This window comes from Staurois parvus, unplaced genomic scaffold (genome assembly GCF_062004578.1).
Source record: "Staurois parvus isolate SC_StPar_1 unplaced genomic scaffold, SC_StPar_1.0 ptg000209l, whole genome shotgun sequence".
In the NCBI taxonomy this organism is placed as follows: domain Eukaryota; kingdom Metazoa; phylum Chordata; class Amphibia; order Anura; family Ranidae; genus Staurois; species Staurois parvus.
Genome location: NW_028318005.1, coordinates 11967384 through 11993708, shown reverse-complemented (window position 1 = coordinate 11993708; position 26325 = coordinate 11967384).

Sequence of the window (26325 nt, the reverse complement as noted above, 5' to 3'; positions counted from 1 at the left end):
TAGTCGAAGAATTGAGAGGGAAATTGAGTGGTTTTTTGAAGAGAACGAGACAGAGGATGTATCGGTAGCAACGGTGTGGGAAGCTCATAAAGCTTACATCAGAGGTCTGCTCATTGCAATGGGGGCAAAAAAGAATAAAGAAAGGAAAGAAAAGATAAATAGATTATTAAATGAAATAAATGATCTTGAACAGGTGCATAAAAGGGAAAGATCTAAGGAGATAATGCAGGGGTTAATAAAGAAGAAAGAAGAACTAGAGAATGTAATGGAGGAAGAAAAAAGAAGAGTCTTTAATAAAATAACATGTGAAAGGTATAGATGGGGAGATAGGCCGGGAAAGTATTTAATGAGAACTTTAAGAAAGAAGAAAAATAGAAATTATATTGAGAAAATAAGAAACCCCAAGGGTGAATTTCTACACTCAACTAAGGATATTGCCAGAATATTTAAAGAGTATTACAATGAGTTGTATAATATTATACCCCAGGATAAGTTTAAGAAAATGGAAATAGTAAATAGGGGGAAAAGAAAGATATACCTAGAGGAAGCAGGTCTACCGAAATTAAGAGAAATACAACTGAACTCTTTAGAGGAAGAAATAACTTCAGAGGAAATAAAAATAGCGTTAAAAAGCATGGCGGGAGGGAAAAGTCCGGGTCCAGACGGATACACAGTTAAATACTATAAAAAATATATAGAGCTTTTAATACCCAAGATGAAGACTTATATGAACGCCTTGGGGAATGCGATGGAGATGAGGGGTGAATCGTTACAGGCTAATATAGTACTGATTCAGAAGGAAGATAAAGATCCCTCGCAATGTGCGAGTTATCGACCAATAGCGCTATTGAATGTAGACACTAAAATATTTGCAAAGGTGTTGGCAAATAGATTAAAAGAACTGATGCCGGAGTGGATACATAGAGATCAAGTGGGGTTTGTTCCAGGAAGAGAGGGTAGAGACAACGCTCTGAGATCACTGCTGCTTACACAAGAGGGCAAGAAAGGGAAAACCCCAATGATATTGATGTCGATAGATGCCGAGAAGGCATTCGACAGAGTAAGTTGGGGTTTTATGATGGACACCCTGGAAGCATTAGGAATGGGAGATAGAATAAGAGGGTGGATTGGAGAGTTAGATAGAGGGCCTACCGCCACCATAATGGTAAATGGAGGAAGATCAGAGTATTTTAAGATGTCAAATGGTACAAGACAGGGATGTCCATTGTCCCCACTGTTATATGTATTATCACTGGAGCCCTTGCTGTCTAGGATTAGGAAGAATATAGATATAAAAGGAATAAAGATAGGAGATAGAGAAAATAAGGTAGCGGCGTATGCGGATGATTTGATGTTCTATGTAGGAAATCCCAGAACATCACTTCCAAATTTAATGAAAGCATTCAGTGAGTATGGAGAACTGTCGAATCTGAAAATAAACCCGACAAAGACTGAAATTTTAAATATCAACCTTTAAAATGAAGAAAAGGAAAAACTAAAAGAGGAATTCCCTTTCCTTTGGAGAGATAAAGATTTAAAATATCTAGGAATAAAATTATCAGCCTCAACTACGAACTTATATAAAGCCAATTATATAGCACTATTAAATGAGATAAAGTTGGAGCTGAGAAGGGTGGGAAATGGAAACCCATCGTGGATGGCACGCATAAACCTGATAAAGATGATAATTGTCCCTAAAGTATTATACAAATTTCAAATGATCCCAATTAAGCTCCCAGAGACATATTTTAAAGAACTTAGGAAAATGATGATAAAATATATATGGAGAAATAAAAAACCTAGAATAGGCTATGAGATATTGACTAGAAGTAAAGAGAGAGGAGGATTGGGAGTACCAGATTTCAGGAGATATTATAGAGCGGGGATTATTGCGAGAATTTTTGACTGGATCCATAATCCGGAGAAAAGTTGGGTTAAAATTGAGAAAGCACTGAGTGGAATAAGTTTAAGTAAAAGTATTTGGGTACCAGCACAATATAGGGAATTAGAGGAGAGCACTAGTAAGTATACTTTGAATGTTCTAAAAGAATGGGATTTATTACACAGACAAAAAGGGTGGGTTTTTAATTCACAATTAATACCACTTAGGAACACAAAATATTTGATCCCGGGTATGGATAGTATAGCAGGGAAATGGATTATAAAACAAGAGGCGCAATTGAGAGATATATTGGTAGGGGAGGAAATTGGGTCATATAAGGATATGGAAGACAGAAAGGGAGAAGTTTTTAATAAGATGGATAGATTAAGATATTACCAACTGAAGTATTTTTTTGAGAGTCTCCCTAAGCCCATAAGAACTAGAAAGGATTGAAACCCATTTGAGAGATTATTTGAGACACGGGGAAATGGTAGACACGGAATGGCAAAAATACACAAGATATTATTGGAGATTGACACTGACACAAAATTAATGCACATAGAGAAATGGGAAAGAGATATAGGAAGGAAAATAGAGGAGGAGGAGAAGAGGAAAATGTTCACATTAATTCATGAAAATATTAGTATGAGGGAAGTAGAAGTAAATTATAAGTGTTTGAATAGATGGCACATTACCCCTAATGTAGAGCACAAGATGAATACGGAGATGTCACGGATGTGTTGGAGAGGATGTGGTGAGGTTGGCACGTGGTATCACATGTGGTGGGAGTGTTCAGAAATACAGGTGTTTTGGCGGAAGATAGTTTATGTAATAGGGAAAATGACTAAAATCAATATAGGATTGGATCCAGAACTATGTCTCCTCCATATCTCGAAGCTCTCTACGAAAGTATACAAGAGTCTCAGGATATGGCAATACTTGACCGCAGCAAAGAGTCTGATCCCAGGTTCTGGAAGAAAAGAGAGGTGCCAACTTAGGAGGATTGGATAAGTAGAGTAAATCAGCTATCCGGGACAGAAAGATTGTATTATACATATGAGGACAAGTTGGAGTTGTATAATAAAAAATGGAAAGTCTGGGAAGAATATAAAGTAAAGATGAAATATATGAGGAGATAATATTCCTGGAAGTGGAATTAGAATAGGGTTTAGGAAGAATAGAAAGATATGGAGTTAATGAGAGAAAAAGGAAAGTGGAGCGTGGGTGGGAGAGGGAAGGGGGGGAGGGGAGGGGGAGTTTTGGGAGGGGGGGTGGTAAGAAAAGGAAGTTTATATATATGGTCAAATAAATCATATAAATTACTGTTTTGATAATTATAATAATAGAAATGTTGAAATGACATGTATAAGACTTGAAAATAAATAAATATTTATAAAAAAAAAAAAAAAGAAGCTCCATAAGCCCTTCATATCAAAGAATCAGAATATGCTGAGAAGAGGTCAGAAGTGTAATGTGAAACATAGCTTTTTAATGTACAATAAAGACTATATAGAAAAAAGGTCAGGAGTACAACATACACTACCCAGAGAATGGGTCAAAAGTATAATGTACAGTGTAACACAGACTATAGAAAGATAAGAGAGGAGTTTATTGCAAAGACAATAGACAGTGCAGAGAAGGGGCCAGGAGTAACATATACTGTTTAGAGTAAACAGTTAGTGTTTGTCGGTCTTAAGTTTTTTACTTTGATTGTGAATAAGCAATGAAAAATATGTCAGCCAGAAACATGTTGAGCGTGGGGCGTCTAATGTTCTTGTCAGTATTGTGTCCTTTTTACATGTGTTGTGCTCTGGCCAGAGTGGATTACTTTTCTGGAACATTATTTGGTCTGAGTTTACTCTGTGGTAAAAGCGGATGCCCGGTTGGTATCTATCTATCTATCTATCTATCTATCTATCTATCTATCTATCTATCTATCTATCTATCAATCTATATATTTGTCTGTCTACTTTTCTATGCATCAAAGATAAAAGGGCTGATTGGATGTAAAGCTGATATTCAGGGCAAAAAGGTCCTGCTGTCTATCCTCCGTAAAAGGGTATACCTTCTTCCCACTTTTACAGTCGAGACTGGGCACGCAGACGGGACAGCAGTGCAGAGTTCCAACTCTTCGTTTCCGAACTCTAAGATGCGATTTACCTCTTTACACAGTGATCGACCTAGGAGAGGGATCTGCAAAGAGGGATCAGCCTCTAAGAGACGTACTTGCGAACAGTATAGAAGCTCCATAAAGAAGGGGGTGGAGGGGAGAGATGTTTTTTTTTTTTTTTTTTTTTTTCTCTCTGCCCCTCCGTTTCCCTAATTTGCCTCCTGTTTCATCCTTCAGTCCTCTAGCTTTGCTCTAATTCTTCCCCTTTTTGTTAAGAAGTACAAGTAGAAAGGGGTCAATAGGGAGATCTGGATGGAGGGGAGGCTAGCCATGGGAGGAGTGTAGCCCTAAGGACCAAATCAAAGGTGGATGTTAGTTCCACAAATGATGAATAGGCAAAGTGAAGGCCTAAAAAGAGGGGGGAGGGGGGGGAGGGATGGTGGTGAGGTTGGGGGGAGGGGATGGAGGGGAGGGAGAGGGGAGGGATTGTGGGAAGAGGGGGGGGGGGGATAAGGGGAGAGAAAAGGTTAGCGGGATAAATACGCTCTACAGGTATAAGAAAGAGGAAAGTAAGGAGGAAAAGGAGTCAGGAGGAAAAGAGTAAGATGGAAGAAATCCAATATATAACCTATAATGTAAAAGGGCTAAATTGTCCAGGAAAGAGATTTAGGTTATTTAAAGAACTACAACATAGAAAATCCTCAGTGATATTCTTGCAAGAAACACACTTAGAGATAGAGTCGAAGGTTAGACTGAGAACCAGATACTTTCCGACATGGTTTTATGCGGATTCACCAATTAAAAGAGCAAAAGGAGTTGCTATAGGCTTTGCTAAAAATATAAGGTTTGTGGTTGAGGAGAGATTGACGGACCCGGAGGGAAGGTTCCTATTTTTGAGAGGTAAATTACAGGGAATTGAGTGCACAATAGCAAATATATATAGTCCAAATAAGAAGCCAGTGACATTTGCGAGAGAAGTGTTGAAGAGATTGATGGACTTTAAAAAAGGGTGTATGTTAGTGGCGGGTGATTTTAACCTCTGTATAGACCTGAAGATGGATACCACTTCCTGTGTGAGGAGAGAGGAAAGCAAGTCCTTGAGAAGGTTAAAAAAAAGGATGCATGAGTGTCAACTGGTGGACATCTGGAGAATTAGGAATATGAATGAGAGAGATTATACTTTCTTTTCGCAAGTACATGAGACTTATTCTAGACTAGATTACATATTAGTAGAACACCAAATGATAGAATGGGTGGGGGAAGTAAAAATAGGAGTAAGCACCCTATCGGATCATGCCCCGGTAGAAATGAGGTTAAGATGGGGTAGAGAAGAGAGAGAGGGATATGTGTGGCGGATGAATGAGGCACTCCTCATGGATGAAGAGATTAGTCGAAGAATTGAGAGGGAAATTGAGTGGTTTTTTGAAGAGAACGAGACAGAGGATGTATCGGTAGCAACGGTGTGGGAAGCTCATAAAGCTTACATCAGAGGTCTGCTCATTGCAATGGGGGCAAAAAAGAATAAAGAAAGGAAAGAAAAGATAAATAGATTATTAAATGAAATAAATGATCTTGAACAGGTGCATAAAAGGGAAAGATCTAAGGAGATAATGCAGGGGTTAATAAAGAAGAAAGAAGAACTAGAGAATGTAATGGAGGAAGAAAAAAGAAGAGTCTTTAATAAAATAACATGTGAAAGGTATAGATGGGGAGATAGGCCGGGAAAGTATTTAATGAGAACTTTAAGAAAGAAGAAAAATAGAAATTATATTGAGAAAATAAGAAACCCCAAGGGTGAATTTCTACACTCAACTAAGGATATTGCCAGAATATTTAAAGAGTATTACAATGAGTTGTATAATATTATACCCCAGGATAAGTTTAAGAAAATGGAAATAGTAAATAGGGGGAAAAGAAAGATATACCTAGAGGAAGCAGGTCTACCGAAATTAAGAGAAATACAACTGAACTCTTTAGAGGAAGAAATAACTTCAGAGGAAATAAAAATAGCGTTAAAAAGCATGGCGGGAGGGAAAAGTCCGGGTCCAGACGGATACACAGTTAAATACTATAAAAAATATATAGAGCTTTTAATACCCAAGATGAAGACTTATATGAACGCCTTGGGGAATGCGATGGAGATGAGGGGTGAATCGTTACAGGCTAATATAGTACTGATTCAGAAGGAAGATAAAGATCCCTCGCAATGTGCGAGTTATCGACCAATAGCGCTATTGAATGTAGACACTAAAATATTTGCAAAGGTGTTGGCAAATAGATTAAAAGAACTGATGCCGGAGTGGATACATAGAGATCAAGTGGGGTTTGTTCCAGGAAGAGAGGGTAGAGACAACGCTCTGAGATCACTGCTGCTTACACAAGAGGGCAAGAAAGGGAAAACCCCAATGATATTGATGTCGATAGATGCCGAGAAGGCATTCGACAGAGTAAGTTGGGGTTTTATGATGGACACCCTGGAAGCATTAGGAATGGGAGATAGAATAAGAGGGTGGATTGGAGAGTTAGATAGAGGGCCTACCGCCACCATAATGGTAAATGGAGGAAGATCAGAGTATTTTAAGATGTCAAATGGTACAAGACAGGGATGTCCATTGTCCCCACTGTTATATGTATTATCACTGGAGCCCTTGCTGTCTAGGATTAGGAAGAATATAGATATAAAAGGAATAAAGATAGGAGATAGAGAAAATAAGGTAGCGGCGTATGCGGATGATTTGATGTTCTATGTAGGAAATCCCAGAACATCACTTCCAAATTTAATGAAAGCATTCAGTGAGTATGGAGAACTGTCGAATCTGAAAATAAACCCGACAAAGACTGAAATTTTAAATATCAACCTTTAAAATGAAGAAAAGGAAAAACTAAAAGAGGAATTCCCTTTCCTTTGGAGAGATAAAGATTTAAAATATCTAGGAATAAAATTATCAGCCTCAACTACGAACTTATATAAAGCCAATTATATAGCACTATTAAATGAGATAAAGGTGGAGCTGAGAAGGGTGGGAAATGGAAACCCATCGTGGATGGCACGCATAAACCTGATAAAGATGATAATTGTCCCTAAAGTATTATACAAATTTCAAATGATCCCAATTAAGCTCCCAGAGACATATTTTAAAGAACTTAGGAAAATGATGATAAAATATATATGGAGAAATAAAAAACCTAGAATAGGCTATGAGATATTGACTAGAAGTAAAGAGAGAGGAGGATTGGGAGTACCAGATTTCAGGAGATATTATAGAGCGGGGATTATTGCGAGAATTTTTGACTGGATCCATAATCCGGAGAAAAGTTGGGTTAAAATTGAGAAAGCACTGAGTGGAATAAGTTTAAGTAAAAGTATTTGGGTACCAGCACAATATAGGGAATTAGAGGAGAGCACTAGTAAGTATACTTTGAATGTTCTAAAAGAATGGGATTTATTACACAGACAAAAAGGGTGGGTTTTTAATTCACAATTAATACCACTTAGGAACACAAAATATTTGATCCCGGGTATGGATAGTATAGCAGGGAAATGGATTATAAAACAAGAGGCGCAATTGAGAGATATATTGGTAGGGGAGGAAATTGGGTCATATAAGGATATGGAAGACAGAAAGGGAGAAGTTTTTAATAAGATGGATAGATTAAGATATTACCAACTGAAGTATTTTTTTGAGAGTCTCCCTAAGCCCATAAGAACTAGAAAGGATTGAAACCCATTTGAGAGATTATTTGAGACACGGGGAAATGGTAGACACGGAATGGCAAAAATACACAAGATATTATTGGAGATTGACACTGACACAAAATTAATGCACATAGAGAAATGGGAAAGAGATATAGGAAGGAAAATAGAGGAGGAGGAGAAGAGGAAAATGTTCACATTAATTCATGAAAATATTAGTATGAGGGAAGTAGAAGTAAATTATAAGTGTTTGAATAGATGGCACATTACCCCTAATGTAGAGCACAAGATGAATACGGAGATGTCACGGATGTGTTGGAGAGGATGTGGTGAGGTTGGCACGTGGTATCACATGTGGTGGGAGTGTTCAGAAATACAGGTGTTTTGGCGGAAGATAGTTTATGTAATAGGGAAAATGACTAAAATCAATATAGGATTGGATCCAGAACTATGTCTCCTCCATATCTCGAAGCTCTCTACGAAAGTATACAAGAGTCTCAGGATATGGCAATACTTGACCGCAGCAAAGAGTCTGATCCCAGGTTCTGGAAGAAAAGAGAGGTGCCAACTTAGGAGGATTGGATAAGTAGAGTAAATCAGCTATCCGGGACAGAAAGATTGTATTATACATATGAGGACAAGTTGGAGTTGTATAATAAAAAATGGAAAGTCTGGGAAGAATATAAAGTAAAGATGAAATATATGAGGAGATAATATTCCTGGAAGTGGAATTAGAATAGGGTTTAGGAAGAATAGAAAGATATGGAGTTAATGAGAGAAAAAGGAAAGTGGAGCGTGGGTGGGAGAGGGAAGGGGGGGAGGGGAGGGGGAGTTTTGGGAGGGGGGGTGGTAAGAAAAGGAAGTTTATATATATGGTCAAATAAATCATATAAATTACTGTTTTGATAATTATAATAATAGAAATGTTGAAATGACATGTATAAGACTTGAAAATAAATAAATATTTATAAAAAAAAAAAAAAAAGAAGCTCCATAAGCCCTTCATATCAAAGAATCAGAATATGCTGAGAAGAGGTCAGAAGTGTAATGTGAAACATAGCTTTTTAATGTACAATAAAGACTATACAGAAAAAAGGTCAGGAGTACAACATACACTACCCAGAGAATGGGTCAAAAGTATAATGTACAGTGTAACACAGACTATAGAAAGATAAGAGAGGAGTTTATTGCAAAGACAATAGACAGTGCAGAGAAGGGGCCAGGAGTAACATATACTGTTTAGAGTAAACAGTTAGTGTTTGTCGGTCTTAAGTTTTTTACTTTGATTGTGAATAAGCAATGAAAAATATGTCAGCCAGAAACATGTTGAGCGTGGGGCGTCTAATGTTCTTGTCAGTATTGTGTCCTTTTTACATGTGTTGTGCTCTGGCCAGAGTGGATTACTTTTCTGGAACATTATTTGGTCTGAGTTTACTCTGTGGTAAAAGCGGATGCCCGGTTGGTATCTATCTATCTATCTATCTATCTATCTATCTATCAATCTATATATTTGTCTGTCTACTTTTCTATGCATCAAAGATAAAAGGGCTGATTGGATGTAAAGCTGATATTCAGGGCAAAAAGGTCCTGCTGTCTATCCTCCGTAAAAGGGTATACCTTCTTCCCACTTTTACAGTCGAGACTGGGCACGCAGACGGGACAGCAGTGCAGAGTTCCAACTCTTCGTTTCCGAACTCTAAGATGCGATTTACCTCTTTACACAGTGATCGACCTAGGAGAGGGATCTGCAAAGAGGGATCAGCCTCTAAGAGACGTACTTGCGAACAGTATAGAAGCTCCATAAAGAAGGGGGTGGAGGGGAGAGATGTTTTTTTTTTTTTTTTTTTTTTTTTCTCTCTGCCCCTCCGTTTCCCTAATTTGCCTCCTGTTTCATCCTTCAGTCCTCTAGCTTTGCTCTAATTCTTCCCCTTTTTGTTAAGAAGTACAAGTAGAAAGGGGTCAATAGGGAGATCTGGATGGAGGGGAGGCTAGCCATGGGAGGAGTGTAGCACTAAGGACCAAATCAAAGGTGGATGTTAGTTCCACAAATGATGAATAGGCAAAGTGAAGGCCTAAAAAGAGGGGGGAGGGGGGGGAGGGATGGTGGTGAGGTTGGGGGGAGGGGATGGAGGGGAGGGAGAGGGGAGGGATTGTGGGAAGAGGGGGGGGAGGGATAAGGGGAGAGAAAAGGTTAGCGGGATAAATACGCTCTACAGGTATAAGAAAGAGGAAAGTAAGGAGGAAAAGGAGTCAGGAGGAAAAGAGTAAGATGGAAGAAATCCAATATATAACCTATAATGTAAAAGGGCTAAATTGTCCAGGAAAGAGATTTAGGTTATTTAAAGAACTACAACATAGAAAATCCTCAGTGATATTCTTGCAAGAAACACACTTAGAGATAGAGTCGAAGGTTAGACTGAGAACCAGATACTTTCCGACATGGTTTTATGCGGATTCACCAATTAAAAGAGCAAAAGGAGTTGCTATAGGCTTTGCTAAAAATATAAGGTTTGTGGTTGAGGAGAGATTGACGGACCCGGAGGGAAGGTTCCTATTTTTGAGAGGTAAATTACAGGGAATTGAGTGCACAATAGCAAATATATATAGTCCAAATAAGAAGCCAGTGACATTTGTGAGAGAAGTGTTGAAGAGATTGATGGACTTTAAAAAAGGGTGTATGTTAGTGGCGGGTGATTTTAACCTCTGTATAGACCTGAAGATGGATACCACTTCCTGTGTGAGGAGAGAGGAAAGCAAGTCCTTGAGAAGGTTAAAAAAAAGGATGCATGAGTGTCAACTGGTGGACATCTGGAGAATTAGGAATATGAAAGAGAGAGATTATACTTTCTTTTCGCAAGTACATGAGACTTATTCTAGACTAGATTACATATTAGTAGAACACCAAATGATAGAATGGGTGGGGGAAGTAAAAATAGGAGTAAGCACCCTATCGGATCATGCCCCGGTAGAAATGAGGTTAAGATGGGGTAGAGAAGAGAGAGAGGGATATGTGTGGCGGATGAATGAGGCACTCCTCATGGATGAAGAGATTAGTCGAAGAATTGAGAGGGAAATTGAGTGGTTTTTTGAAGAGAACGAGACAGAGGATGTATCGGTAGCAACGGTGTGGGAAGCTCATAAAGCTTACATCAGAGGTCTGCTCATTGCAATGGGGGCAAAAAAGAATAAAGAAAGGAAAGAAAAGATAAATAGATTATTAAATGAAATAAATGATCTTGAACAGGTGCATAAAAGGGAAAGATCTAAGGAGATAATGCAGGGGTTAATAAAGAAGAAAGAAGAACTAGAGAATGTAATGGAGGAAGAAAAAAGAAGAGTCTTTAATAAAATAACATGTGAAAGGTATAGATGGGGAGATAGGCCGGGAAAGTATTTAATGAGAACTTTAAGAAAGAAGAAAAATAGAAATTATATTGAGAAAATAAGAAACCCCAAGGGTGAATTTCTACACTCAACTAAGGATATTGCCAGAATATTTAAAGAGTATTACAATGAGTTGTATAATATTATACCCCAGGATAAGTTTAAGAAAATGGAAATAGTAAATAGGGGGAAAAGAAAGATATACCTAGAGGAAGCAGGTCTACCGAAATTAAGAGAAATACAACTGAACTCTTTAGAGGAAGAAATAACTTCAGAGGAAATAAAAATAGCGTTAAAAAGCATGGCGGGAGGGAAAAGTCCGGGTCCAGACGGATACACAGTTAAATACTATAAAAAATATATAGAGCTTTTAATACCCAAGATGAAGACTTATATGAACGCCTTGGGGAATGGGATGGAGATGAGGGGAGAATCGTTACAGGCTAATATAGTACTGATTCAGAAGGAAGATAAAGATCCCTCGCAATGTGCGAGTTATCGACCAATAGCGCTATTGAATGTAGACACTAAAATATTTGCAAAGGTGTTGGCAAATAGATTAAAAGAACTGATGCCGGAGTGGATACATAGAGATCAAGTGGGGTTTGTTCCAGGAAGAGAGGGTAGAGACAACGCTCTGAGATCACTGCTGCTTACACAAGAGGGCAAGAAAGGGAAAACCCCAATGATATTGATGTCGATAGATGCCGAGAAGGCATTCGACAGAGTAAGTTGGGGTTTTATGATGGACACCCTGGAAGCATTAGGAATGGGAGATAGAATAAGAGGGTGGATTGGAGAGTTAGATAGAGGGCCTACCGCCACCATAATGGTAAATGGAGGAAGATCAGAGTATTTTAAGATGTCAAATGGTACAAGACAGGGATGTCCATTGTCCCCACTGTTATATGTATTATCACTGGAGCCCTTGCTGTCTAGGATTAGGAAGAATATAGATATAAAAGGAATAAAGATAGGAGATAGAGAAAATAAGGTAGCGGCGTATGCGGACGATTTGATGTTCTATGTAGGAAATCCCAGAACATCACTTCCAAATTTAATGAAAGCATTCAGTGAGTATGGAGAACTGTCGAATCTGAAAATAAACCCGACAAAGACTGAAATTTTAAATATCAACCTTTAAAATGAAGAAAAGGAAAAACTAAAAGAGGAATTCCCTTTCCTTTGGAGAGATAAAGATTTAAAATATCTAGGAATAAAATTATCAGCCTCAACTACGAACTTATATAAAGCCAATTATATAGCACTATTAAATGAGATAAAGGTGGAGCTGAGAAGGGTGGGAAATGGAAACCCATCGTGGATGGCACGCATAAACCTGATAAAGATGATAATTGTCCCTAAAGTATTATACAAATTTCAAATGATCCCAATTAAGCTCCCAGAGACATATTTTAAAGAACTTAGGAAAATGATGATAAAATATATATGGAGAAATAAAAAACCTAGAATAGGCTATGAGATATTGACTAGAAGTAAAGAGAGAGGAGGATTGGGAGTACCAGATTTCAGGAGATATTATAGAGCGGGGATTATTGCGAGAATTTTTGACTGGATCCATAATCCGGAGAAAAGTTGGGTTAAAATTGAGAAAGCACTGAGTGGAATAAGTTTAAGTAAAAGTATTTGGGTACCAGCACAATATAGGGAATTAGAGGAGAGCACTAGTAAGTATACTTTGAATGTTCTAAAAGAATGGGATTTATTACACAGACAAAAAGGGTGGGTTTTTAATTCACAATTAATACCACTTAGGAACACAAAATATTTGATCCCGGGTATGGATAGTATAGCAGGGAAATGGATTATAAAACAAGAGGCGCAATTGAGAGATATATTGGTAGGGGAGGAAATTGGGTCATATAAGGATATGGAAGACAGAAAGGGAGAAGTTTTTAATAAGATGGATAGATTAAGATATTACCAACTGAAGTATTTTTTTGAGAGTCTCCCTAAGCCCATAAGAACTAGAAAGGATTGAAACCCATTTGAGAGATTATTTGAGACACGGGGAAATGGTAGACACGGAATGGCAAAAATACACAAGATATTATTGGAGATTGACACTGACACAAAATTAATGCACATAGAGAAATGGGAAAGAGATATAGGAAGGAAAATAGAGGAGGAGGAGAAGAGGAAAATGTTCACATTAATTCATGAAAATATTAGTATGAGGGAAGTAGAAGTAAATTATAAGTGTTTGAATAGATGGCACATTACCCCTAATGTAGAGCACAAGATGAATACGGAGATGTCACGGATGTGTTGGAGAGGATGTGGTGAGGTTGGCACGTGGTATCACATGTGGTGGGAGTGTTCAGAAATACAGGTGTTTTGGCGGAAGATAGTTTATGTAATAGGGAAAATGACTAAAATCAATATAGGATTGGATCCAGAACTATGTCTCCTCCATATCTCGAAGCTCTCTACGAAAGTATACAAGAGTCTCAGGATATGGCAATACTTGACCGCAGCAAAGAGTCTGATCCCAGGTTCTGGAAGAAAAGAGAGGTGCCAACTTAGGAGGATTGGATAAGTAGAGTAAATCAGCTATCCGGGACAGAAAGATTGTATTATACATATGAGGACAAGTTGGAGTTGTATAATAAAAAATGGAAAGTCTGGGAAGAATATAAAGTAAAGATGAAATATATGAGGAGATAATATTCCTGGAAGTGGAATTAGAATAGGGTTTAGGAAGAATAGAAAGATATGGAGTTAATGAGAGAAAAAGGAAAGTGGAGCGTGGGTGGGAGAGGGAAGGGGGGGAGGGGAGGGGGAGTTTTGGGAGGGGGGGTGGTAAGAAAAGGAAGTTTATATATATGGTCAAATAAATCATATAAATTACTGTTTTGATAATTATAATAATAGAAATGTTGAAATGACATGTATAAGACTTGAAAATAAATAAATATTTATAAAAAAAAAAAAAAAGAAGCTCCATAAGCCCTTCATATCAAAGAATCAGAATATGCTGAGAAGAGGTCAGAAGTGTAATGTGAAACATAGCTTTTTAATGTACAATAAAGACTATATAGAAAAAAGGTCAGGAGTACAACATACACTACCCAGAGAATGGGTCAAAAGTATAATGTACAGTGTAACACAGACTATAGAAAGATAAGAGAGGAGTTTATTGCAAAGACAATAGACAGTGCAGAGAAGGGGCCAGGAGTAACATATACTGTTTAGAGTAAACAGTTAGTGTTTGTCGGTCTTAAGTTTTTTACTTTGATTGTGAATAAGCAATGAAAAATATGTCAGCCAGAAACATGTTGAGCGTGGGGCGTCTAATGTTCTTGTCAGTATTGTGTCCTTTTTACATGTGTTGTGCTCTGGCCAGAGTGGATTACTTTTCTGGAACATTATTTGGTCTGAGTTTACTCTGTGGTAAAAGCGGATGCCCGGTTGGTATCTATCTATCTATCTATCTATCTATCTATCTATCTATCTATCTATCTATCAATCTATATATTTGTCTGTCTACTTTTCTATGCATCAAAGATAAAAGGGCTGATTGGATGTAAAGCTGATATTCAGGGCAAAAAGGTCCTGCTGTCTATCCTCCGTAAAAGGGTATACCTTCTTCCCACTTTTACAGTCGAGACTGGGCACGCAGACGGGACAGCAGTGCAGAGTTCCAACTCTTCGTTTCCGAACTCTAAGATGCGATTTACCTCTTTACACAGTGATCGACCTAGGAGAGGGATCTGCAAAGAGGGATCAGCCTCTAAGAGACGTACTTGCGAACAGTATAGAAGCTCCATAAAGAAGGGGGTGGAGGGGAGAGATGTTTTTTTTTTTTTTTTTTTTTTTCTCTCTGCCCCTCCGTTTCCCTAATTTGCCTCCTGTTTCATCCTTCAGTCCTCTAGCTTTGCTCTAATTCTTCCCCTTTTTGTTAAGAAGTACAAGTAGAAAGGGGTCAATAGGGAGATCTGGATGGAGGGGAGGCTAGCCATGGGAGGAGTGTAGCCCTAAGGACCAAATCAAAGGTGGATGTTAGTTCCACAAATGATGAATAGGCAAAGTGAAGGCCTAAAAAGAGGGGGGAGGGGGGGGAGGGATGGTGGTGAGGTTGGGGGGAGGGGATGGAGGGGAGGGAGAGGGGAGGGATTGTGGGAAGAGGGGGGGGGGGGATAAGGGGAGAGAAAAGGTTAGCGGGATAAATACGCTCTACAGGTATAAGAAAGAGGAAAGTAAGGAGGAAAAGGAGTCAGGAGGAAAAGAGTAAGATGGAAGAAATCCAATATATAACCTATAATGTAAAAGGGCTAAATTGTCCAGGAAAGAGATTTAGGTTATTTAAAGAACTACAACATAGAAAATCCTCAGTGATATTCTTGCAAGAAACACACTTAGAGATAGAGTCGAAGGTTAGACTGAGAACCAGATACTTTCCGACATGGTTTTATGCGGATTCACCAATTAAAAGAGCAAAAGGAGTTGCTATAGGCTTTGCTAAAAATATAAGGTTTGTGGTTGAGGAGAGATTGACGGACCCGGAGGGAAGGTTCCTATTTTTGAGAGGTAAATTACAGGGAATTGAGTGCACAATAGCAAATATATATAGTCCAAATAAGAAGCCAGTGACATTTGCGAGAGAAGTGTTGAAGAGATTGATGGACTTTAAAAAAGGGTGTATGTTAGTGGCGGGTGATTTTAACCTCTGTATAGACCTGAAGATGGATACCACTTCCTGTGTGAGGAGAGAGGAAAGCAAGTCCTTGAGAAGGTTAAAAAAAAGGATGCATGAGTGTCAACTGGTGGACATCTGGAGAATTAGGAATATGAATGAGAGAGATTATACTTTCTTTTCGCAAGTACATGAGACTTATTCTAGACTAGATTACATATTAGTAGAACACCAAATGATAGAATGGGTGGGGGAAGTAAAAATAGGAGTAAGCACCCTATCGGATCATGCCCCGGTAGAAATGAGGTTAAGATGGGGTAGAGAAGAGAGAGAGGGATATGTGTGGCGGATGAATGAGGCACTCCTCATGGATGAAGAGATTAGTCGAAGAATTGAGAGGGAAATTGAGTGGTTTTTTGAAGAGAACGAGACAGAGGATGTATCGGTAGCAACGGTGTGGGAAGCTCATAAAGCTTACATCAGAGGTCTGCTCATTGCAATGGGGGCAAAAAAGAATAAAGAAAGGAAAGAAAAGATAAATAGATTATTAAATGAAATAAATGATCTTGAACAGGTGCATAAAAGGGAAAGATCTAAGGAGATAATGCAGGGGTTAATAAAGAAGAAAGAAGAACTAGAGAATGTAATGGAGGAAGAAAAAAGAAGAGTCTTTAATAAAATAACATGTGAAAGGTATAGATGGGGAGATAGGCCGGGAAAGTATTTAATGAGAACTTTAAGAAAGAAGAAAAATAGAAATTATATTGAGAAAATAAGAAACCCCAAGGGTGAATTTCTACACTCAACTAAGGATATTGCCAGAATATTTAAAGAGTATTACAATGAGTTGTATAATATTATACCCCAGGATAAGTTTAAGAAAATGGAAATAGTAAATAGGGGGAAAAGAAAGATATACCTAGAGGAAGCAGGTCTACCGAAATTAAGAGAAATACAACTGAACTCTTTAGAGGAAGAAATAACTTCAGAGGAAATAAAAATAGCGTTAAAAAGCATGGCGGGAGGGAAAAGTCCGGGTCCAGACGGATACACAGTTAAATACTATAAAAAATATATAGAGCTTTTAATACCCAAGATGAAGACTTATATGAACGCCTTGGGGAATGCGATGGAGATGAGGGGTGAATCGTTACAGGCTAATATAGTACTGATTCAGAAGGAAGATAAAGATCCCTCGCAATGTGCGAGTTATCGACCAATAGCGCTATTGAATGTAGACACTAAAATATTTGCAAAGGTGTTGGCAAATAGATTAAAAGAACTGATGCCGGAGTGGATACATAGAGATCAAGTGGGGTTTGTTCCAGGAAGAGAGGGTAGAGACAACGCTCTGAGATCACTGCTGCTTACACAAGAGGGCAAGAAAGGGAAAACCCCAATGATATTGATGTCGATAGATGCCGAGAAGGCATTCGACAGAGTAAGTTGGGGTTTTATGATGGACACCCTGGAAGCATTAGGAATGGGAGATAGAATAAGAGGGTGGATTGGAGAGTTAGATAGAGGGCCTACCGCCACCATAATGGTAAATGGAGGAAGATCAGAGTATTTTAAGATGTCAAATGGTACAAGACAGGGATGTCCATTGTCCCCACTGTTATATGTATTATCACTGGAGCCCTTGCTGTCTAGGATTAGGAAGAATATAGATATAAAAGGAATAAAGATAGGAGATAGAGAAAATAAGGTAGCGGCGTATGCGGATGATTTGATGTTCTATGTAGGAAATCCCAGAACATCACTTCCAAATTTAATGAAAGCATTCAGTGAGTATGGAGAACTGTCGAATCTGAAAATAAACCCGACAAAGACTGAAATTTTAAATATCAACCTTTAAAATGAAGAAAAGGAAAAACTAAAAGAGGAATTCCCTTTCCTTTGGAGAGATAAAGATTTAAAATATCTAGGAATAAAATTATCAGCCTCAACTACGAACTTATATAAAGCCAATTATATAGCACTATTAAATGAGATAAAGGTGGAGCTGAGAAGGGTGGGAAATGGAAACCCATCGTGGATGGCACGCATAAACCTGATAAAGATGATAATTGTCCCTAAAGTATTATACAAATTTCAAATGATCCCAATTAAGCTCCCAGAGACATATTTTAAAGAACTTAGGAAAATGATGATAAAATATATATGGAGAAATAAAAAACCTAGAATAGGCTATGAGATATTGACTAGAAGTAAAGAGAGAGGAGGATTGGGAGTACCAGATTTCAGGAGATATTATAGAGCGGGGATTATTGCGAGAATTTTTGACTGGATCCATAATCCGGAGAAAAGTTGGGTTAAAATTGAGAAAGCACTGAGTGGAATAAGTTTAAGTAAAAGTATTTGGGTACCAGCACAATATAGGGAATTAGAGGAGAGCACTAGTAAGTATACTTTGAATGTTCTAAAAGAATGGGATTTATTACACAGACAAAAAGGGTGGGTTTTTAATTCACAATTAATACCACTTAGGAACACAAAATATTTGATCCCGGGTATGGATAGTATAGCAGGGAAATGGATTATAAAACAAGAGGCGCAATTGAGAGATATATTGGTAGGGGAGGAAATTGGGTCATATAAGGATATGGAAGACAGAAAGGGAGAAGTTTTTAATAAGATGGATAGATTAAGATATTACCAACTGAAGTATTTTTTTGAGAGTCTCCCTAAGCCCATAAGAACTAGAAAGGATTGAAACCCATTTGAGAGATTATTTGAGACACGGGGAAATGGTAGACACGGAATGGCAAAAATACACAAGATATTATTGGAGATTGACACTGACACAAAATTAATGCACATAGAGAAATGGGAAAGAGATATAGGAAGGAAAATAGAGGAGGAGGAGAAGAGGAAAATGTTCACATTAATTCATGAAAATATTAGTATGAGGGAAGTAGAAGTAAATTATAAGTGTTTGAATAGATGGCACATTACCCCTAATGTAGAGCACAAGATGAATACGGAGATGTCACGGATGTGTTGGAGAGGATGTGGTGAGGTTGGCACGTGGTATCACATGTGGTGGGAGTGTTCAGAAATACAGGTGTTTTGGCGGAAGATAGTTTATGTAATAGGGAAAATGACTAAAATCAATATAGGATTGGATCCAGAACTATGTCTCCTCCATATCTCGAAGCTCTCTACGAAAGTATACAAGAGTCTCAGGATATGGCAATACTTGACCGCAGCAAAGAGTCTGATCCCAGGTTCTGGAAGAAAAGAGAGGTGCCAACTTAGGAGGATTGGATAAGTAGAGTAAATCAGCTATCCGGGACAGAAAGATTGTATTATACATATGAGGACAAGTTGGAGTTGTATAATAAAAAATGGAAAGTCTGGGAAGAATATAAAGTAAAGATGAAATATATGAGGAGATAATATTCCTGGAAGTGGAATTAGAATAGGGTTTAGGAAGAATAGAAAGATATGGAGTTAATGAGAGAAAAAGGAAAGTGGAGCGTGGGTGGGAGAGGGAAGGGGGGGAGGGGAGGGGGAGTTTTGGGAGGGGGGGTGGTAAGAAAAGGAAGTTTATATATATGGTCAAATAAATCATATAAATTACTGTTTTGATAATTATAATAATAGAAATGTTGAAATGACATGTATAAGACTTGAAAATAAATAAATATTTATAAAAAAAAAAAAAAAAGAAGCTCCATAAGCCCTTCATATCAAAGAATCAGAATATGCTGAGAAGAGGTCAGAAGTGTAATGTGAAACATAGCTTTTTAATGTACAATAAAGACTATACAGAAAAAAGGTCAGGAGTACAACATACACTACCCAGAGAATGGGTCAAAAGTATAATGTACAGTGTAACACAGACTATAGAAAGATAAGAGAGGAGTTTATTGCAAAGACAATAGACAGTGCAGAGAAGGGGCCAGGAGTAACATATACTGTTTAGAGTAAACAGTTAGTGTTTGTCGGTCTTAAGTTTTTTACTTTGATTGTGAATAAGCAATGAAAAATATGTCAGCCAGAAACATGTTGAGCGTGGGGCGTCTAATGTTCTTGTCAGTATTGTGTCCTTTTTACATGTGTTGTGCTCTGGCCAGAGTGGATTACTTTTCTGGAACATTATTTGGTCTGAGTTTACTCTGTGGTAAAAGCGGATGCCCGGTTGGTATCTATCTATCTATCTATCTATCTATCTATCTATCAATCTATATATTTGTCTGTCTACTTTTCTATGCATCAAAGATAAAAGGGCTGATTGGATGTAAAGCTGATATTCAGGGCAAAAAGGTCCTGCTGTCTATCCTCCGTAAAAGGGTATACCTTCTTCCCACTTTTACAGTCGAGACTGGGCACGCAGACGGGACAGCAGTGCAGAGTTCCAACTCTTCGTTTCCGAACTCTAAGATGCGATTTACCTCTTTACACAGTGATCGACCTAGGAGAGGGATCTGCAAAGAGGGATCAGCCTCTAAGAGACGTACTTGCGAACAGTATAGAAGCTCCATAAAGAAGGGGGTGGAGGGGAGAGATGTTTTTTTTTTTTTTTTTTTTTTTTTCTCTCTGCCCCTCCGTTTCCCTAATTTGCCTCCTGTTTCATCCTTCAGTCCTCTAGCTTTGCTCTAATTCTTCCCCTTTTTGTTAAGAAGTACAAGTAGAAAGGGGTCAATAGGGAGATCTGGATGGAGGGGAGGCTAGCCATGGGAGGAGTGTAGCACTAAGGACCAAATCAAAGGTGGATGTTAGTTCCACAAATGATGAATAGGCAAAGTGAAGGCCTAAAAAGAGGGGGGAGGGGGGGGAGGGATGGTGGTGAGGTTGGGGGGAGGGGATGGAGGGGAGGGAGAGGGGAGGGATTGTGGGAAGAGGGGGGGGAGGGATAAGGGGAGAGAAAAGGTTAGCGGGATAAATACGCTCTACAGGTATAAGAAAGAGGAAAGTAAGGAGGAAAAGGAGTCAGGAGGAAAAGAGTAAGATGGAAGAAATCCAATATATAACCTATAATGTAAAAGGGCTAAATTGTCCAGGAAAGAGATTTAGGTTATTTAAAGAACTACAACATAGAAAATCCTCAGTGATATTCTTGCAAGAAACACACTTAGAGATAGAGTCGAAGGTTAGACTGAGAACCAGATACTTTCCGACATGGTTTTATGCGGATTCACCAATTAAAAGAGCAAAAGGAGTTGCTATAGGCTTTGCTAAAAATATAAGGTTTGTGGTTGAGGAGAGATTGACGGACCCGGAGGGAAGGTTCCTATTTTTGAGAGGTAAATTACAGGGAATTGAGTGCACAATAGCAAATATATATAGTCCAAATAAGAAGCCAGTGACATTTGTGAGAGAAGTGTTGAAGAGATTGATGGACTTTAAAAAAGGGTGTATGTTAGTGGCGGGTGATTTTAACCTCTGTATAGACCTGAAGATGGATACCACTTCCTGTGTGAGGAGAGAGGAAAGCAAGTCCTTGAGAAGGTTAAAAAAAAGGATGCATGAGTGTCAACTGGTGGACATCTGGAGAATTAGGAATATGAAAGAGAGAGATTATACTTTCTTTTCGCAAGTACATGAGACTTATTCTAGACTAGATTACATATTAGTAGAACACCAAATGATAGAATGGGTGGGGGAAGTAAAAATAGGAGTAAGCACCCTATCGGATCATGCCCCGGTAGAAATGAGGTTAAGATGGGGTAGAGAAGAGAGAGAGGGATATGTGTGGCGGATGAATGAGGCACTCCTCATGGATGAAGAGATTAGTCGAAGAATTGAGAGGGAAATTGAGTGGTTTTTTGAAGAGAACGAGACAGAGGATGTATCGGTAGCAACGGTGTGGGAAGCTCATAAAGCTTACATCAGAGGTCTGCTCATTGCAATGGGGGCAAAAAAGAATAAAGAAAGGAAAGAAAAGATAAATAGATTATTAAATGAAATAAATGATCTTGAACAGGTGCATAAAAGGGAAAGATCTAAGGAGATAATGCAGGGGTTAATAAAGAAGAAAGAAGAACTAGAGAATGTAATGGAGGAAGAAAAAAGAAGAGTCTTTAATAAAATAACATGTGAAAGGTATAGATGGGGAGATAGGCCGGGAAAGTATTTAATGAGAACTTTAAGAAAGAAGAAAAATAGAAATTATATTGAGAAAATAAGAAACCCCAAGGGTGAATTTCTACACTCAACTAAGGATATTGCCAGAATATTTAAAGAGTATTACAATGAGTTGTATAATATTATACCCCAGGATAAGTTTAAGAAAATGGAAATAGTAAATAGGGGGAAAAGAAAGATATACCTAGAGGAAGCAGGTCTACCGAAATTAAGAGAAATACAACTGAACTCTTTAGAGGAAGAAATAACTTCAGAGGAAATAAAAATAGCGTTAAAAAGCATGGCGGGAGGGAAAAGTCCGGGTCCAGACGGATACACAGTTAAATACTATAAAAAATATATAGAGCTTTTAATACCCAAGATGAAGACTTATATGAACGCCTTGGGGAATGGGATGGAGATGAGGGGAGAATCGTTACAGGCTAATATAGTACTGATTCAGAAGGAAGATAAAGATCCCTCGCAATGTGCGAGTTATCGACCAATAGCGCTATTGAATGTAGACACTAAAATATTTGCAAAGGTGTTGGCAAATAGATTAAAAGAACTGATGCCGGAGTGGATACATAGAGATCAAGTGGGGTTTGTTCCAGGAAGAGAGGGTAGAGACAACGCTCTGAGATCACTGCTGCTTACACAAGAGGGCAAGAAAGGGAAAACCCCAATGATATTGATGTCGATAGATGCCGAGAAGGCATTCGACAGAGTAAGTTGGGGTTTTATGATGGACACCCTGGAAGCATTAGGAATGGGAGATAGAATAAGAGGGTGGATTGGAGAGTTAGATAGAGGGCCTACCGCCACCATAATGGTAAATGGAGGAAGATCAGAGTATTTTAAGATGTCAAATGGTACAAGACAGGGATGTCCATTGTCCCCACTGTTATATGTATTATCACTGGAGCCCTTGCTGTCTAGGATTAGGAAGAATATAGATATAAAAGGAATAAAGATAGGAGATAGAGAAAATAAGGTAGCGGCGTATGCGGACGATTTGATGTTCTATGTAGGAAATCCCAGAACATCACTTCCAAATTTAATGAAAGCATTCAGTGAGTATGGAGAACTGTCGAATCTGAAAATAAACCCGACAAAGACTGAAATTTTAAATATCAACCTTTAAAATGAAGAAAAGGAAAAACTAAAAGAGGAATTCCCTTTCCTTTGGAGAGATAAAGATTTAAAATATCTAGGAATAAAATTATCAGCCTCAACTACGAACTTATATAAAGCCAATTATATAGCACTATTAAATGAGATAAAGGTGGAGCTGAGAAGGGTGGGAAATGGAAACCCATCGTGGATGGCACGCATAAACCTGATAAAGATGATAATTGTCCCTAAAGTATTATACAAATTTCAAATGATCCCAATTAAGCTCCCAGAGACATATTTTAAAGAACTTAGGAAAATGATGATAAAATATATATGGAGAAATAAAAAACCTAGAATAGGCTATGAGATATTGACTAGAAGTAAAGAGAGAGGAGGATTGGGAGTACCAGATTTCAGGAGATATTATAGAGCGGGGATTATTGCGAGAATTTTTGACTGGATCCATAATCCGGAGAAAAGTTGGGTTAAAACTGAGAAAGCACTGAGTGGAATAAGTTTAAGTAAAAGTATTTGGGTACCAGCACAATATAGGGAATTAGAGGAGAGCACTAGTAAGTATACTTTGAATGTTCTAAAAGAATGGGATTTATTACACAGACAAAAAGGGTGGGTTTTTAATTCACAATTAATACCACTTAGGAACACAAAATATTTGATCCCGGGTATGGATAGTATAGCAGGGAAATGGATTATAAAACAAGAGGCGCAATTGAGAGATATATTGGTAGGGGGGGAAATTGGGTCATATAAGGATATGGAAGACAGAAAGGGAGAAGTTTTTAATAAGATGGATAGATTAAGATATTACCAACTGAAGTATTTTTTTGAGAGTCTCCCTAAGCCCATAAGAACTAGAAAGGATTGAAACCCATTTGAGAGATTATTTGAGACACGGGGAAATGGTAGACACGGAATGGCAAAAATACACAAGATATTATTGGAGATTGACACTGACACAAAATTAATGCACATAGAGAAATGGGAAAGAGATATAGGAAGGAAAATAGAGGAGGAGGAGAAGAGGAAAATGTTCACATTAATTCATGAAAATATTAGTATGAGGGAAGTAGAAGTAAATTATAAGTGTTTGAATAGATGGCACATTACCCCTAATGTAGAGCACAAGATGAATACGGAGATGTCACGGATGTGTTGGAGAGGATGTGGTGAGGTTGGCACGTGGTATCACATGTGGTGGGAGTGTTCAGAAATACAGGTGTTTTGGAGGAAGATAGTTTATGTAATAGGGAAAATGACTAAAATCAATATAGGATTGGATCCAGAACTATGTCTCCTCCATATCTCGAAGCTCTCTACGAAAGTATACAAGAGTCTCAGGATATGGCAATACTTGACCGCAGCAAAGAGTCTGATCCCAGGTTCTGGAAGAAAAGAGAGGTGCCAACTTAGGAGGATTGGATAAGTAGAGTAAATCAGCTATCCGGGACAGAAAGATTGTATTATACATATGAGGACAAGTTGGAGTTGTATAATAAAAAATGGAAAGTCTGGGAAGAATATAAAGTAAAGATGAAATATATGAGGAGATAATATTCCTGGAAGTGGAATTAGAATAGGGTTTAGGAAGAATAGAAAGATATGGAGTTAATGAGAGAAAAAGGAAAGTGGAGTGTGGGTGGGAGAGGGAAGGGGGGGAGGGGAGGGGGAGTTTTGGGAGGGGGGGTGGTAAGAAAAGGAAGTTTATATATATGGTCAAATAAATCATATAAATTACTGTTTTGATAATTATAATAATAGAAATGTTGAAATGACATGTATAAGACTTGAAAATAAATAAATATTTATAAAAAAAAAAAAAAAGAAGCTCCATAAGCCCTTCATATCAAAGAATCAGAATATGCTGAGAAGAGGTCAGAAGTGTAATGTGAAACATAGCTTTTTAATGTACAATAAAGACTATACAGAAAAAAGGTCAGGAGTACAACATACACTACCCAGAGAATGGGTCAAAAGTATAATGTACAGTGTAACACAGACTATAGAAAGATAAGAGAGGAGTTTATTGCAAAGACAATAGACAGTGCAGAGAAGGGGCCAGGAGTAACATATACTGTTTAGAGTAAACAGTTAGTGTTTGTCGGTCTTAAGTTTTTTACTTTGATTGTGAATAAGCAATGAAAAATATGTCAGCCAGAAACATGTTGAGCGTGGGGCGTCTAATGTTCTTGTCAGTATTGTGTCCTTTTTACATGTGTTGTGCTCTGGCCAGAGTGGATTACTTTTCTGGAACATTATTTGGTCTGAGTTTACTCTGTGGTAAAAGCGGATGCCCGGTTGGTATCTATCTATCTATCTATCTATCTATCTATCTATCTATCTATCAATCTATATATTTGTCTGTCTACTTTTCTATGCATCAAAGATAAAAGGGCTGATTGGATGTAAAGCTGATATTCAGGGCAAAAAGGTCCTGCTGTCTATCCTCCGTAAAAGGGTATACCTTCTTCCCACTTTTACAGTCGAGACTGGGCACGCAGACGGGACAGCAGTGCAGAGTTCCAACTCTTCGTTTCCGAACTCTAAGATGCGATTTACCTCTTTACACAGTGATCGACCTAGGAGAGGGATCTGCAAAGAGGGATCAGCCTCTAAGAGACGTACTTGCGAACAGTATAGAAGCTCCATAAAGAAGGGGGTGGAGGGGAGAGATGTTTTTTTTTTTTTTTTTTTTTTTCTCTCTGCCCCTCCGTTTCCCTAATTTGCCTCCTGTTTCATCCTTCAGTCCTCTAGCTTTGCTCTAATTCTTCCCCTTTTTGTTAAGAAGTACAAGTAGAAAGGGGTCAATAGGGAGATCTGGATGGAGGGGAGGCTAGCCATGGGAGGAGTGTAGCACTAAGGACCAAATCAAAGGTGGATGTTAGTTCCACAAATGATGAATAGGCAAAGTGAAGGCCTAAAAAGAGGGGGGAGGGGGGGGAGGGATGGTGGTGAGGTTGGGGGGAGGGGATGGAGGGGAGGGAGAGGGGAGGGATTGTGGGAAGAGGGGGGGGAGGGATAAGGGGAGAGAAAAGGTTAGCGGGATAAATACGCTCTACAGGTATAAGAAAGAGGAAAGTAAGGAGGAAAAGGAGTCAGGAGGAAAAGAGTAAGATGGAAGAAATCCAATATATAACCTATAATGTAAAAGGGCTAAATTGTCCAGGAAAGAGATTTAGGTTATTTACAGAACTACAACATAGAAAATCCTCAGTGATATTCTTGCAAGAAACACACTTAGAGATAGAGTCGAAGGTTAGACTGAGAACCAGATACTTTCCGACATGGTTTTATGCGGATTCACCAATTAAAAGAGCAAAAGGAGTTGCTATAGGCTTTGCTAAAAATATAAGGTTTGTGGTTGAGGAGAGATTGACAGACCCGGAGGGAAG